This window comes from Schistocerca nitens, chromosome 2 (assembly GCF_023898315.1).
Source record: "Schistocerca nitens isolate TAMUIC-IGC-003100 chromosome 2, iqSchNite1.1, whole genome shotgun sequence".
Classification (NCBI taxonomy): domain Eukaryota; kingdom Metazoa; phylum Arthropoda; class Insecta; order Orthoptera; family Acrididae; genus Schistocerca; species Schistocerca nitens.
Window position 1 is genome coordinate 851,257,645 of NC_064615.1, and position 14,682 is coordinate 851,272,326.

A 14,682-nucleotide genomic window follows, 5' to 3' on the forward strand; every position below is an offset into this window, starting at 1 on the left:
GGTGAAATAAGTTTATTTGGAATAGGTAAATGAAATGCCGTGTGGCATTGGGATGAAATGATGATGAGAAGGATAACACAACACCCAGTCCCTGAGTGGAGAAAATCTCCGACTCAGCCGGGAATCGAACCCGGGCCGTTAGGTGTGACATTCCGTCGCGCTGACCACTCAGCTACCAGGGGCGGACTTGAAATACGTTTTTCGTAATCTTGATAATAAGCAAACACATGTCTGCGCATTGCATTCTCTTGGCATGTGTCCATCTTCATTACCAGTTTGTAGTAACTGTTTTTCTTGTCCGGAGTTTCTAGTAAAGACAGAGTTCATTTTGCTTCATCATTATTCTCATTTCCTTTGGTTCTTTTCCGTCCCAGTTCCCAGTACCATAGATCGGTGAACGTTAAGTACGGCAGATGGCCTGTCCACTACTCTCTTGACATCTAAAGTCGGGCCGAAATTATTGCAGTCGTGTTCAAAACCGCAGAGCACACAAATTCGGTGCCGTGTTCACGGATCGGAATTATCCTTCCATCGCTCGAAATCTTCGTAGCTGGTGAACGTGCTATTGGACAATCATTTTTATCGTGAATTTCGTGTTCAGAGTTGTCACACTGTTGTTATTAATGTAACACGAAACCGACGTTCACAACATCTAGCGACTGCACAATACTTCCACGCCAAAAACTACCACTTCACAACGAGAGCTTACGAACGTACAGCTCGATACAATTCCCCTACCGATATCGTTCTATGCAACACGCAATGTTATAGCTGCCCTTCAAAAGCCACGTGTTCTCTCTCTACGCGCAAACTATTAGTCCTGCAGAAGAAATGAACAGGACTTTTTTTGTCGAAAAATTAATGAAGCTAAATGTCGTACTGACATACGTTTTTTGCTGGAGGCCGTAATTTTCGACTTGTTCAAGAGAAAAGTACGAAAGTGACTTCCAAACGCGCCTACACCCTCTAGTCAAACCTCACCAGTCGAGCTTTCTGGTGCGTTGTTTGTGGCAGTCACTCCTACCACTACACAAACACTTCCAAGTACACGAATCATTCCTATTATTCGATTTCTTTTTGGTCTCTATTGATTGGGCTACAACGTCACCAGCATAGTCGCATCTTTCGTTAAAGTGGCTAATTTAAACGTGCCCTTGAGGGTACCAGCATAGTCGGCTATTTTGTTAACATTAGTAATTTAAACATGCCCTTGAGGGTAATTAAAGAAACGAATTACATTGACAACTCGATCCAAACTATCACAGTCCCTTCGTAGTCAGAATGAATGACGGCTACAACGATGTAATTGTTTATTTCACACTGTTAAAATTCACAAAACTGTTTGGTAAAATTTACACAAACATTGATTTTGCTGTTTATGAGTGCTTGATTAAGCCTATGTCGTAATAAGGCCTGTTTATCACGACTACAAAAAGGTCGGATACGGGAAATATTTCGTACAGTGGTAAATTTTTGTACGTTGGCAGGAGGGAGGGGCATGAATAATATTCTAGAAATCCTGAATGGTGGAGAGAGAGTGTAGGGGTGGGGCGTGTCTGAAGGTCACTTCTGTATGTTTTTCTTGAATAACTCTAAAACTACGACCTCTGACGAAAACATATCCCAGTACAAATGTAACTACATTAAATTTCCTACAAAAAGGTCCTGTTCACTGTTTTCAACAGAATTAACAGTTTGTGCGTAGAGAGCGTAAGAATATGATAATCACGAGCGTGGTTTTTGAAGGTCACGTATTACATTGCGAGTTGCATAAAAAGATACCGGTGGGGGAGCTGAATCACCCTGTACATGCATCTAATACACGACACCATGTGGTACTGTTTAACCACTGCCTCGAAACAGGAGCGCTTTCCGAACCGAACCAATGGCGTCACGCTAGGGAATACCGTCTTGCCATTGGTGTTAGCTGGACCATGGCGTTAAGTCCCTTCCGGTGAGGCAAACGTCGAAGGTCGTAACTAATTTTGGACGCACTACAAACATCACGGACACTTGTAGATTTACACGGTTGTAGACCTATGCTTACGTTCTAACGTTGTCGTCTTCGTTGTCTTCGGTCCAAAAGTGAGCGAAGTGATGCAGTGATGGGCACATTGGACTCACATTCAAAAGAATGACGGTGCAAATCCGCGTCCAACCATACTATATTAGGTCCCTCGTGATTTTCTTCAACCGCTACAGGAAAATTCCGGGATATTTCTTTCTCCATCCTTGAAACGAACCGAGCTTATGCTATCTTCGACGATGGGACATTAATTCTAAATCGTCCTTCCTTCAGTCCAGTGTCGTGGTTCATGTAGCTACCCAAGTTGGGTTATCTCCATCTCTACGTTGCCATTGAAACTTAACATGCACTAGAACGTGCTCACTGTAGTCAAGCCATCCACAATTTTCACTCCAAACACGCACACACACAACCATCCGCTACCAAACTGAAGATTCCTTGATGCCTCGGGATGTATTCTATTAGACTTTCCGTTCTTCCAATCAACTTAATACATAATTTTCTTTTCTCCCCAGTTTCAATCAATAGCTCTTAATTGGTAGTTTGACCCACTTATTCATTAATTACAATCATACAAAACTAACTGTATCGATTGCACTTGATAAATCCACATAGATGACACGTTTCAACAGGCTACTAGCATTCAGTCATAACAAAGGGGAAGAATCACAGTGCATCACGTCTAATAGTACCTAAACACCCTCTTTAATATCATTCACGTAACTACCAAGGTATGGTCTTGGAGACCTCAAAAAGTATTTATTACATAGAAAGTAGATAATTGCCATGGAACTTTTAAATTTTTTTATTAATACCTTCAAACATACACAACATAGTTCGTAAGACTGGAATTTCAAAAACAAATTAAACGAATAATTGGAAACATTAATAGTCATAAGCGACAAGAACTAAGACTCTGCTTTTTTAATCCTTTATTCATAGAAACTGTTACTTTAGGATCATATTTATGTAATTAAAATAAGAAGTCATAATTATTATATTTTATTCATTAGAACTGCAATCAATATATTGAGGACATAAGTGCAGTAAGTTTTGGTTATTATATACTTACGTTACACATAATTGCAAGTCATCTTCGTATTGCTTATGAAGCATACACAAACAGCGATATATCTTCATGTGAGACGACAATTCTGACAAGATTTTAAAGTACATTGCAGACCTACAGGCTTCCTGTAAGAGTGGCAAATGTATGCAGTTTTCCTCCTCCTGCTAGAGCAACATGTACAGCACTATTTCCGCTTCTGAAGTTTCTCTTCAAGCTGCCGTAGTTCCACTTGAACACCGAAAACTCTTCTAACGCAGACTCGAGTTTCAACGGTAGCACGTTTGTCAGCAACTCGAATTTCCACCAAAGGTCTAACGAACACCTTCGCAAGCATTTCCATGAAATCTGATCTGTAAAGTGGCAACTCGTTTTTGTAAAAGCCATACGCGTTTACTGCATTAATACCAACGGTAAACTAGGACTATAACCATAGAGGAGTTCGACAAACACAGCTGTACTGAGCACATTATGCTTCCAGGATATCAACACAACTCTTCGTTTCATTAGTAGGCAATGATCTCTGGTTTCCCACTTACACCGTCGGTGCCCCTACAGTATGCATAGAAGATACCGACGCTACTGCTTTATTCTTCTTTTGTACGTGGGAATATAGCGTCACTTTATTACGGAACCGTTAGAGCTCTTAAACCACTTTCCCATGTTTTATGTGGTAGAAATCCTAGGGGTATGTAATTCTTGTTTTTCTTAGCAGTACCTACAAATGTCAGGTCACTTTCCATCAGGATTTTCATCAACTCATTGGATCCAAACCATTGGTGAGATTCCTGTTGGAATTCTGAAGATGATTTGTCAACCTAATAAGAGCTTGTGTCGGTTTCAGAAGTATACGTTTCTCATATGTTAAGTTTTACACCGTTAGAATCCTTACCAGTGTGTAAGTAGCCATTGCGAAGATACCCACTCCTTGTATCAATCAGGTACATGTCCTGAAGACCTTATTTGACAGACTTCTAGGGAAGTAAAATTTAAATTTGCATCGTGCACGCAATCCTACCGACATTTGATCCACAGTGGCACAGCTTCCTGTAGTACGCACTCCCTGGCAATTCTGTATGAACAGAGAAAAAAGATCCGCAATTAGAGCTGACGGATAGCTTTTTTTCTCTCTTGTCTGTCACATGGCTTCTCAAATCAGAGACATGCTAGTGTAAATGCTGATCTGTTCTTGAATGATACACATTGGAATGGATCTCTGCCACTTCCATCTGCAACAAGAGCCTCAAAATTTCATGATTAAATTCGATCACTGCAGTATATATCAAAAGTCCAATGAATGCCTTCAGCTCTACTAAAACGGTTTCGTGAACATAGTATCTGTCCTTGTTTTCTATCTTTCTTTCCAATTTTTGTGTCTGTCAGTTGTATTACTTCCGTATAGAGAACACGCTTGGAGTAACTCTCACTTTCACTCATGTCTGGCGACGTAAACCAGGAAGCTGCACTATAAATACTCAAGAAGAAACAGTCACGATCGGAAAATATCATATATTTAAAATTACTGATATAGGACGTCTTCAGATTGATTGCACCATTTGCTGGAGCTGGCGACCTGTTGAGCAGCTGCACGTTTTCAAGACTTAGCAGTTATCGTCTTGACAGCACACAGATACTCAGCACGTCACCAGGTCCAGACATCCTGCTGTATGTGCCGAAACCAATCAAGTAAATGATATTTTGCGATCGTGATTGTTTATTCATATGTAATTATCACACGTAAGGTCGCAGACACTCCCAATCATGTTGGTTAAAATCCTGTAAGATAAAGCTGTGTTGCCTTGTTGTAGATGAGGGAAGCCCTCTTTTAGTAGACCACTTGATTCGATTGTTCCCATAAGAGTTTTTTGGAATTCCATTGGATGCACATGCCTCATTAGTGTTGGTTTGCGAAACGTGTTAATTGTGTTGTATCTCATCGTCACTTATTCCCAGTATACTTGAAGAATCATGATTAATGTCCAGTACAAGCTCTTCATCACAACCATCGTGAGAGTCACTTCTTGGTCTAACCACTGCAATATTCAAATTATACCTCGGAAAGGACCGGCCTTTGGTTACATAGCAAACAAAAAATGGAAGTCACAAAGTTGCTAAATGGTTCAAATGGCTCTAAGCACTGTTGGACTTAACATCTGAGGTCATCATTCCGCTAGACTTAGAACTAACCTAAGGACATCACCCAAATCCATGCCTGAGGCAGGATTCGAACCTGCGTCTGTAGCAGCAGCGCGGTTCCGGACTGAAGGGCCTAGAACCGCTCGGCCTCAGCGGCCGGCCACAAAGTTGCAATTAATAGGAAAAAACTGCAACGAAGCGAACACACAGACACTAAAAAAAAATAATAACTGCTCCCAAACAGGCTCTGAAGGCCCACCGGTACCGACCGCGACCGGCCACAGTGTAATCTTCAGCCCACAGGCATCACTGGATGCGGATATGGAGGGCCATGTGGTCAGCACACCGCACTGACGGCCGTACATCAGTTTACGATACCGGAGCCGCTCTTCTCGATTAAGTAGCTTCTCAGTTTGCCTCACAAGCCCTGAGTGCACCTCGCTTGCCAACAGCGCTAGGCAGACTGGACGGTCACCCATCCAAGTGCTAGCCCAGCCCGACAGCGCTTAACGTCAGTGATGGTAGTGGCAAGGCCACTGGAAACAGAGAAACACACTAATGAAGGATTTTGTGCCCGCAAAGTCTGTAACTTTGTCAGTTTAACAGCATCAGTAGGTCTACTACCCGAGCCGAGGGAGTCTCGCATTCGGGCATTACTTGCCGCGTGAATCGCTTGCCGCTGCTCGCTGATTATCTCTGGCAGAGCTAGTCCTAAAGTAGACCTTCAGCGGCGTTGGTGAGGCAGTAAGAGCAGTAACAGCGAGGCAGCAAGCTGCAGCGGACCAGAGGGTATAACGGACCGAGTTCTTGACACAGTGGGTCAGTCGGCCGTTAGCGCTGTTTATGTCGAAGCATGGTGTAACTGGTGAATTAGGAGCTAGGACACTGAGCTGAGTGCGGCGTCCTTCTGTCCGCACCCGCTGATCTGTCCGGCTATGATATTCAATGCTGCGCAGGGCTGGGTGCTGAGAGCCGCATTAGGAATTTCCAGGAGAGTAAAAAATCTGCTACATCGCTCGTTTATGGGCAGTATTTGTCGTACTACGATACGTCCACCATTACTGTCTGCGCTTGATGGCTTACTGAAATATTTGTTTGAGAGTAAGTATCTGTGCTAAGTCTCTATTGCTTCGGTTCGGCTTAGGTTCGGGTTCCGCTGAATAGGTCAGGTGTCCACTATACGCAGAAGGTGGCTACACGTGTAGCAGGGGCTGTGTGGCGTGGACTGGGCGATTTTTTATATTAGAGGGTCTCGGGAAAACACAAGAAGGGCTTCAGTCATAAAGGAAGCACGCTTAACACAGGAAGAACGTAGATACAGGAACCATTGGTATAACAGTTGTAAATTGTCGTAGCTGTGTTGGGATAGTATCAGAGTTCTAGAAGCTAACAGAAAGCACTGATGCTCAAATCGTTATAGGCACTGAAAGCTGGCTAAAGCCGGATATAAGTCCAGCCGAAATTTTTGCGAAGAACCTAACGGTGTTCCGAAATGATAGGCTAAACACGGTTGGCGGTGGCGTGTTTCTTGCTGTCAGAAGTAGTTTAACTTGTCGCAAAATTGAAGTAGATACTTCTTGGCAACCGGTATAAAATAATAGTTAGATCCTTTTACCGACCTCCCAATTCAGATGATACAGTTTCTGAAAGGTTCAAAGAAAACTTGAGTTTGATTTCAAACACGTACCCGACTCATACGATAGTAATTGGTGGTGACTTTAATTTACCCTCAGTATGTTGGCGAAAATACATGTTTAATTCCAGAGGTACACATAAAATATCATCCGAAATTGTGCTAAACGCATTCTCTGAAAATTATTTCGAGCAGTTAGTTCATGAGCCCACGCGAATAGTAAACGGCTGTGAAAACACACTTGATTTCTTAGCAACAAATAATCCTGAGTTAATAACGAGCATCAAAACCGATTCAGGGTTTAGTGAACACAGGGTTGTCGTAGCGCGACTTAATATTGTAATCCCCAAATCCCCGAAAAATAAGCGAAAAATATACCTATTCAAAAAATCAGATAAAAATTCACCTGACACCTTCCTGAGAGTTAATCTCCACTCATTCTAAATTAATAATATAAGTGTAGAACAGATGTGGCTTAAATTCAAATAAACAGTATCGAGAGCAATTGAGAGATTTATACCAAATAAATTAACAAACAACGGAGCTGATCCGCCTTGGTACACAAAATGGTTTAGAACACTGTTGCAGAAACAACGAAACAAACATGCCAAATTCAAACAGACGCAAAATCCACAAGATTGGCGATCTTTTACATAAGCTCGAAATTTAGCGCGGACTTCAATGCGAGATGCCTATAACAGTTTCCGCAACGAAACGTTGTCTCGAAACCTGGCAGAAAATCCAAAGAGTTTCTGGTCGTATGTGAACTATGTTAGCGGCAAGAAACAATCAATGCCTTCTCTGCGCGATAGCAGTGGAGATACTATCGAAGACAGTGCTGCCAAAGCAGAGTTACTAAACACAGCCTTATGAAATGCGTTCACAAAAGAAGACGAAGTAAATACTCGAGAATTCGAATCAAGAACAGCTGCCAACATGAGTAACGTAGAAGTACATATACTCAGAGTAGTGAAGTAACTTAAATCACTTAATAAAGCAAGTCCTCTGGTCCAGAATGTATACCAATTAGGTTCCTTTCGGAGTATCCTGATGCATTAGCTCCATAAAATCATATACAGCCGTTCGCTCGACGAAAGGTCTGTACCCAAGGACTGGAAAGTTGCACAGGTCACACCAATATTCAAGAAAGGTAGTAGGAGTTATCCACTAAATTACAGGCCCATATCGTTAACGTCGATATATAGCAGGATTTTAGAACATATATTGTGTTCGAACATTACGAATTACCTCCACGAAAACTGTCTATTTACACACAGTCAACATGGGTTTAGAAAACATCGGTATTGTGAAACACAACTAGCTGTTTATTCACATGAAGTATTTAGTGCTATTGACAAGGGATTTCAGATCGATTCCGTATTTCTGGATTTCCGGAAGGCTTTTGCCACTGTACCACACAAGCGGCTTGTAGTCAAATTGCGTGCTTTTGGAATATCGTCTCAGTTATGTGACTAGTTTGTGCTTTACTGTCAGAGAAGTCACAGATTGTAGTAACTGACGGAAAGTCGTCGAGTAAAACAGACGTTATTGCTGGTGTTCTCAAAGGAACAGGCCCTTTGCTGTTCCTTATCTATATAAACGTTTTGGGAGACAATCTGATCAGCCGTCTTAGGTTGTTTGCAGATGACGCTGCCATTTATCGACTAATAAAGTCATCAGAAGATCAAAACAAACTCCAAAACGATTTAGAAAAAAATATCTGAATGGTGCGAAGAGTGGCATTTGACCCTGAATAACGGAAAGTGTTAGGTCATCCACATGAGTGCTAAAAGGCACTCGTTAAACTTCTGTTACACTATAAGTCAGTCTAATCTAAACCCGTAAATTCAACTAAACACTTAGATATTACAATTACGAACAACTTAAATTGGAAGGAACACATAGAAAATGTTGTGGGGAAGGCTAACCAAAGACTGCGTTTTATTGGCAGGACACCTAGGAAATGAAACAGATCTACTAAGGAGACTACTCTTGTCCGTCCTCTTTTAGAATACTGCTGCGCGGTGTGGGATCCTTACCAGATAGGACTGACGGAGTTCAAAGAAAAGCAGCACGTTTTGTATTATCACGAAATATGTAAGAGAGTGTCACAGAAATGATACAGGATTTGGGCTGGAAATCGTTAAAAGAAAGATGTTTTTCGTTGCGACAGAATCTTCTCACGAAATTTCAATCACCAACTTTCTCCTCTGAATGCGAAAATATTTTATTGACATCGACCTACATAGGGAGGAATGAATACCACGGTAAAATAAGGGAAATCAGAGCTCGTTCGGAAAGATATATATATTCATTCTTTCCGCGCGCTATACAAGGTTGGAATAATAGAGAATCCTGAAGGTGGTTCAATGAAACCTCTGCCGGCACTTAAATGTGATTTGCAGGGTATCCATGTAGATGTAGAAGTGGATGCTTCAGATTATTTATACTTCTTATCATTCAAGTATATGGCTGTATATGTAATTGTGCCTCTACTGGGGATCTCTTTGTACCACTGACAGCTTCATAGTGTTGTTTTTATGTTGATAATTCGCAGTGTGAGCCAACGGCCATGCCGCAGTGGTAACACCGGTTCCCGTCAGATCACCGAAGTTAAGCGCTCTCGGGCTGGGCTAGCACTTGGATGGCTGACCATCCGGTCTACCGAGCGCTGTTGGAAAGCGGAGTGCATTCATCCCTTGTGAGGCAAACTGAGGAGCTACTTGATTGAGAAGTTGCTGCACTGGTCTGGTAAACTGACATACGGCCGTAAGACCGGTGTGCTAACCACATGCCCCTCCATATCCGCATCTAGTAACGCCTGTAGATGAGGATCTCACGGAGGCCGATCGGTACCGTTAGGGCTTCCATGGCCTTTTCGGACGGAGTTGAGTTTAGTTTTTTTATTCGCAGTGTGAGAGACTAAATTCAGTTTTAGATTTTCCCAATGATGTGGCTGTCGGATTTCTTGTGCCATAGTATTCTAGGAAAGTCTTTTGCCAATAAGCCGTGGCAAAAATATTGCGGGTTAAATTGTGATCGTAAGTGTTTTTAAGGATTTTATTATGTACCCTTTTATTTTATATTTTGTATTCTTTCACAGAAATTTCCTGTATTTAATGTATGTGTTAAAACTTTTTTGTAGATTTCCACGTCTAAATACCATGGGAGAAAGCATAGCTTGTAGGGTCTATTTACTAAGTGCCGCCTCGAGGAGTTAAGCTTGTTGTTTTCCTTACATGACACTCTTGTGGTGTGACTAAATTATTGTCAGATCTTATTCTCTGAACATTTATTACTTTGTTCTGTATTAAATTTTATTCAGCCAAATGCTTTAAGAGACATTACTTTCGCCACTACTAAACATTCTTTATATTTTCATGTTTGGTGGAATATTAAGAGACTTTAGCTGACCATTTCTCGAGAGGGTGGCCTTCAATATTTGCTTAATTTGTTTGTTTGTTGTATGTTTCACCTAAGCGGTGTTTGTTAACAGCCCTACTTAGTTTTCTGAGCTTCGCAGACTGTTTTCAGCGGCTGGTGGCCGCGGGGACTTGTTGCTTTACGCACCCGCCTCGGTGTTCATTGGCTACCTTTGAGACGCGACCGCGACTGCCTTACCGCACTGGTTGGCGCGGCCTGCAAATAAATTTTAACTGGTGTATTTAATGTTCTGATCTGTGGAACCTTATTCAAAGTTTTACTTAAAGTGGTACATCTCCTTTCGTATATGCTTTTACTGCGCATGTAATGAATTTAGGGTAGCTACGTTTTGTCCGTGCGTCGTAAAATGTTGAGTGTACAGAAAGAACAGCGTGTTAACATCAAATTTTGTTTCAAACTAGGAAAATCTGCAAGTGAAACGTTTGTAATGTTACAACAAGTGTACGGCGATGATTGTTTATCGCGAACACAAGTGTTTGAGTGGTTTAAACGATTTAAAGATGGCCGCGAAGACACCAGTGATGACACTCGCACTGGCAGACCATTGTCAGCAAAAACTGATGCAAACATTGAAAAAATCGGTAAACTTGTTCGACAAGATCGCCGTTTAACAATCAGAGCAGTGTCTGAGTTAACAGGAGTTGACAAGGAAAGTGTTAGGCAGATTCTTCATGAAAGTTTCAACATGAACAAAGTGTGTTCAAAAATGGTTCCAAAGTGTCTCACAATTGAACAGAAGGAACGCCGAAGAATGATTTGTTCTGACATCCTGGAAAACATTGAAAGTGATCCCACCTTCTTACAAAATGTTATTACTTGCGATGAATCGTAGTTTTTTACTTACGATCCCGAAACTAAACGCCAATCGATGCATTGGAAATCTCCTGGTTCTCCACGACAAAAAAAAGCACGAATGTCAAAATCGAAATTCAAGGCAATGATGATTGTTTTTTTTTGACATCAAAGGGATTGTGCACATTGATTGGGTACCAGAGGGACAAACAGTGAATCAGCATTACTACATTAGCGTCCTGGCTACCCTACGTGAGCGAGTACGGAGAAAACGGAACGATTTGTGGAGAAAAAAGTCATGGATCCTTCACCAAGACAATGCCCCAGCTCACAGTGCGTTGTCAGTGAAGACGTTTTTGGCAAAACACAACATTCCCATCTTAGATCATCCACCCTACTCACCTGATTTGGCCCCCTGTGACTTTTTTCTTTTCCCTAAAGTCAAGTCATCTTTGAAAGGAACTAGATTTGAGACTGTTGAAGCAGTAAAAGAAAAAGCGACGGAAGTAATGTATGGACTTACCGAAAATGATCTGCAGCATTGCTATGAACAGTGGAAAATTCGTATGGAGCGGTGTAGAGACCGAGGAGGAGAGTACATTGAAGGAGATAACATGAAATTGTAAATAATTGTAAATAAATGTTTTTTCCAGCATCAGTCCGGTTTTTTTCTAGCCGCACCTCGTATCTCCAATTACTATTTCGTGTTCAGTCTGCTAATTCATTTCGTACAGCCATAACCACGTCGAAAAACTTTTCTCAGGAACCACCTGAGTACAAGTGACAGCTCCGCCTATGCATCATCCATTTACACCTTGTGTACGCGATACCACCACCATATGTATATGTGTAGACCGCTATTCCATGACTTTAACTCATTGTAAGTAAAGGCACGAATTTGGAAATTCTTGAAAATTTGGCACAGCTGTTGCCAGAAGGTAAATGACACCGATGGGCACACCATGGTCTGCTGTACGGACATCCCGCAGCCAACGTGAGGCGGGTCCGAAACTTGGCGATGCATAGGCGCAGGGAGCTGAGGCATGACTAGCCTTCGCTCTCTGGGTGGCGTCGTCTGACAGACTGCAAGCTACCGTCTGCAAGGATGGAGCCACAATGCGACCTCGCGGCCTCGCGGGTCCAAGGCTGTCCTCAATCACCGACCAAGCTGCTGTGAGCGGGCGATTAGAGCTGCTGAGGATCTCCTACAATGACGGCTGCTTCCTTTCGGAGCTCTAAATGGTGGGCACAAAGAGCGCCACCGCACTCTAGAGGGCAGGTGCGGGGCTTCTGGCAAGGCCTGACATTCTGCCTCCCACCCCGCACAGGTTGAGACAAGGACCGTTACGAGAACGTAGCAGCCGGAGGCTGTAGTAGCAGTTTCCAGTGCTGGCGTTCACTCTGATGTACGTGCATACGCTACGCCGCCGTTGTCTGGATCAGCAGGGGCACTGTGTACTCTTCGGCTGAATAAAGCCCAGTATCAAACTTGTCTCTGTATCTCTGCATATCCTGGCGTGATTTACACCCCTCTGCCGCGCCCTCTCATAAGAAATCCCATTAGTGTCAGGTCGCAAGTTCAATCTTTAGTGATGTTCATTTGAAAATTTTGTGTTAACAGTGATGAAATGAAAATTATTAGCTGCTAATGATTCACCATGTGCATCATGAGGGTGACAGAAAATGAGTGCCAGTGAAGTGGACAGATCAGCTTTCTTTGGGATGTACGTATTACACTTTACAAAATGTACATCGTCGCAATTCAAGAGAAATTCAAAACAAACCATTAACTTGCACCATGAACAACAAATGAAAAGTGGTGCGCGAAAGTGACCACGAAGGTTCACATCATAAAGATCTAAGGCAAACTCGTTCAGCTAGGTATCCACTCAATAATGCATCTTGGTGTAACGAGGTGATGTGGACTGATGAAATCTGATGACATGCAGCCCAATGCGGAACAGTCTGAGTTTAATGTGAAACTAGTTATTTGAACTCCTAATCTCAGATAGTGCGATAATGTACTACAGACACGAAAAAAGAACACATCCGGAGGCTGAATTTCTCCAGTCTTTACAGTGGTATGAACTGGAATGTCACACATTTTCCAAGAGAAACAGTCTGCTTTAAAGGAGAATAATTTTTATACACAGACCATGAAGCAAACAAAAAGAAGTAATTTTAACCAGGTATTGGCCAAAAGCAGTGCTCATATCATAGCTATAGTACTCTCTTACGCCGATTTTCCCACTTTTGCGTGCTGTGGCGTAAATATTTGCTATCGCTCTCGCAAGATCATGTACATGAGAAAGAAAACTAGTGGGCAGAACACCTCCAACAAAACAAATAACTTTCAAGCCATTTTACCATCCAGACTAAAAGTCGGCTTAATTTTAAACGAATAAGTTAAGGGTTTGATGTTAGTTGATGTTGATACAACTCCCACTGTACCTGTCCTTTCCAGGGTTCATTTCATGTACATTTCCTTTTCAAATCCCGTTTGGTCGGAGTTGAGAAAAAATTCCTTGCTGAACGATGGGTTGTTTCTTTAACTCATCTACAAATTTCCGGGCCATTCTGTAACACTGAAGTTATACAACCATCCACTGCTTCCCTCGAAATCACTGTAATCTATGTCGTTTCAATCCGATGTGAAATAAAGTAGTACGTCGCTATCATGGTTCAAATGGTTCAAGTGGCTCTGAGCACTATGGGACTCAACATCTTAGGTCATAAGTCCCCTAGAACTTAGAACTACTTAAACCTAACTAACCTAAGGACATCACACACACCCATGCCCGAGGCAGGATTCGAACCTGCGACCGTAGCGGTCCAGCGGTTCCGGACAACAGCGCCAGAACCGCACGGCCACCGCGGCCGGCCGCTATCATGCGCATCTTGTACATTATATTCAGCAACCCTGAAGGGCGCAATCTCCAGTTTTTGTAACAAGTGCATCTTGTCCTCCCTTGAATATCAGTAGGTTTTCTTATGCACTACACAGCCATAATTCTGCATTCCTTATTCGAGCCGGCCGGGATGGTCGAGCGGTTCTAGGCGCTACAGTCTGGAACCGCGCGACAGTTACGGTCGCAGGTTCCAATCCTGCCTCGGGCATGGGTGTGTGTGATGTCCTTAGGTTAGTTAGGTTTAAGCAGTTCTAAGTTCTAGGGGACTGATGACCTCAGATGTTAAGTCGCATAGTGCTCAGAGCCATTTGAACCATTTGAACCTTATTCGAAATCTGTTCATAATAGATTTCTTACTATGCTGTGACTAATCTGTGAACATATTATGTTCAGTACTCGCTCCTTGGACAACGATTGCCTTTTACTATGTTTCATTGGAGACGGGATTTATGTCTCCCTGTCCGGCAAGAACGATGAACTACATGTTTCGACAACTGTTTCAGTATCACTTTCACTTGTTACGCACGTATCATCATTGCATTCCTCATGTAAATCGTTCGCACTACACATTCCACTGACTCATCCTGCAGAACGCTAATATTTCATCTGCCATTTATTTCTCACTCCGTAAAATCCCTTGATCAAATGTTCAAATGTGTGTGAATTCCTAAGGGAC

General features: G+C 42.4%; 1 pseudogene; it reads left to right on the forward strand.

Moving 5' to 3' along the window:
* The first annotated feature begins 9,423 nt into the window (after positions 1–9,423).
* On the forward strand, positions 9,424–9,541 carry LOC126238592 (5S ribosomal RNA; annotated as a pseudogene).
* Positions 9,542–14,682: the final 5,141 nt, after the last annotated feature.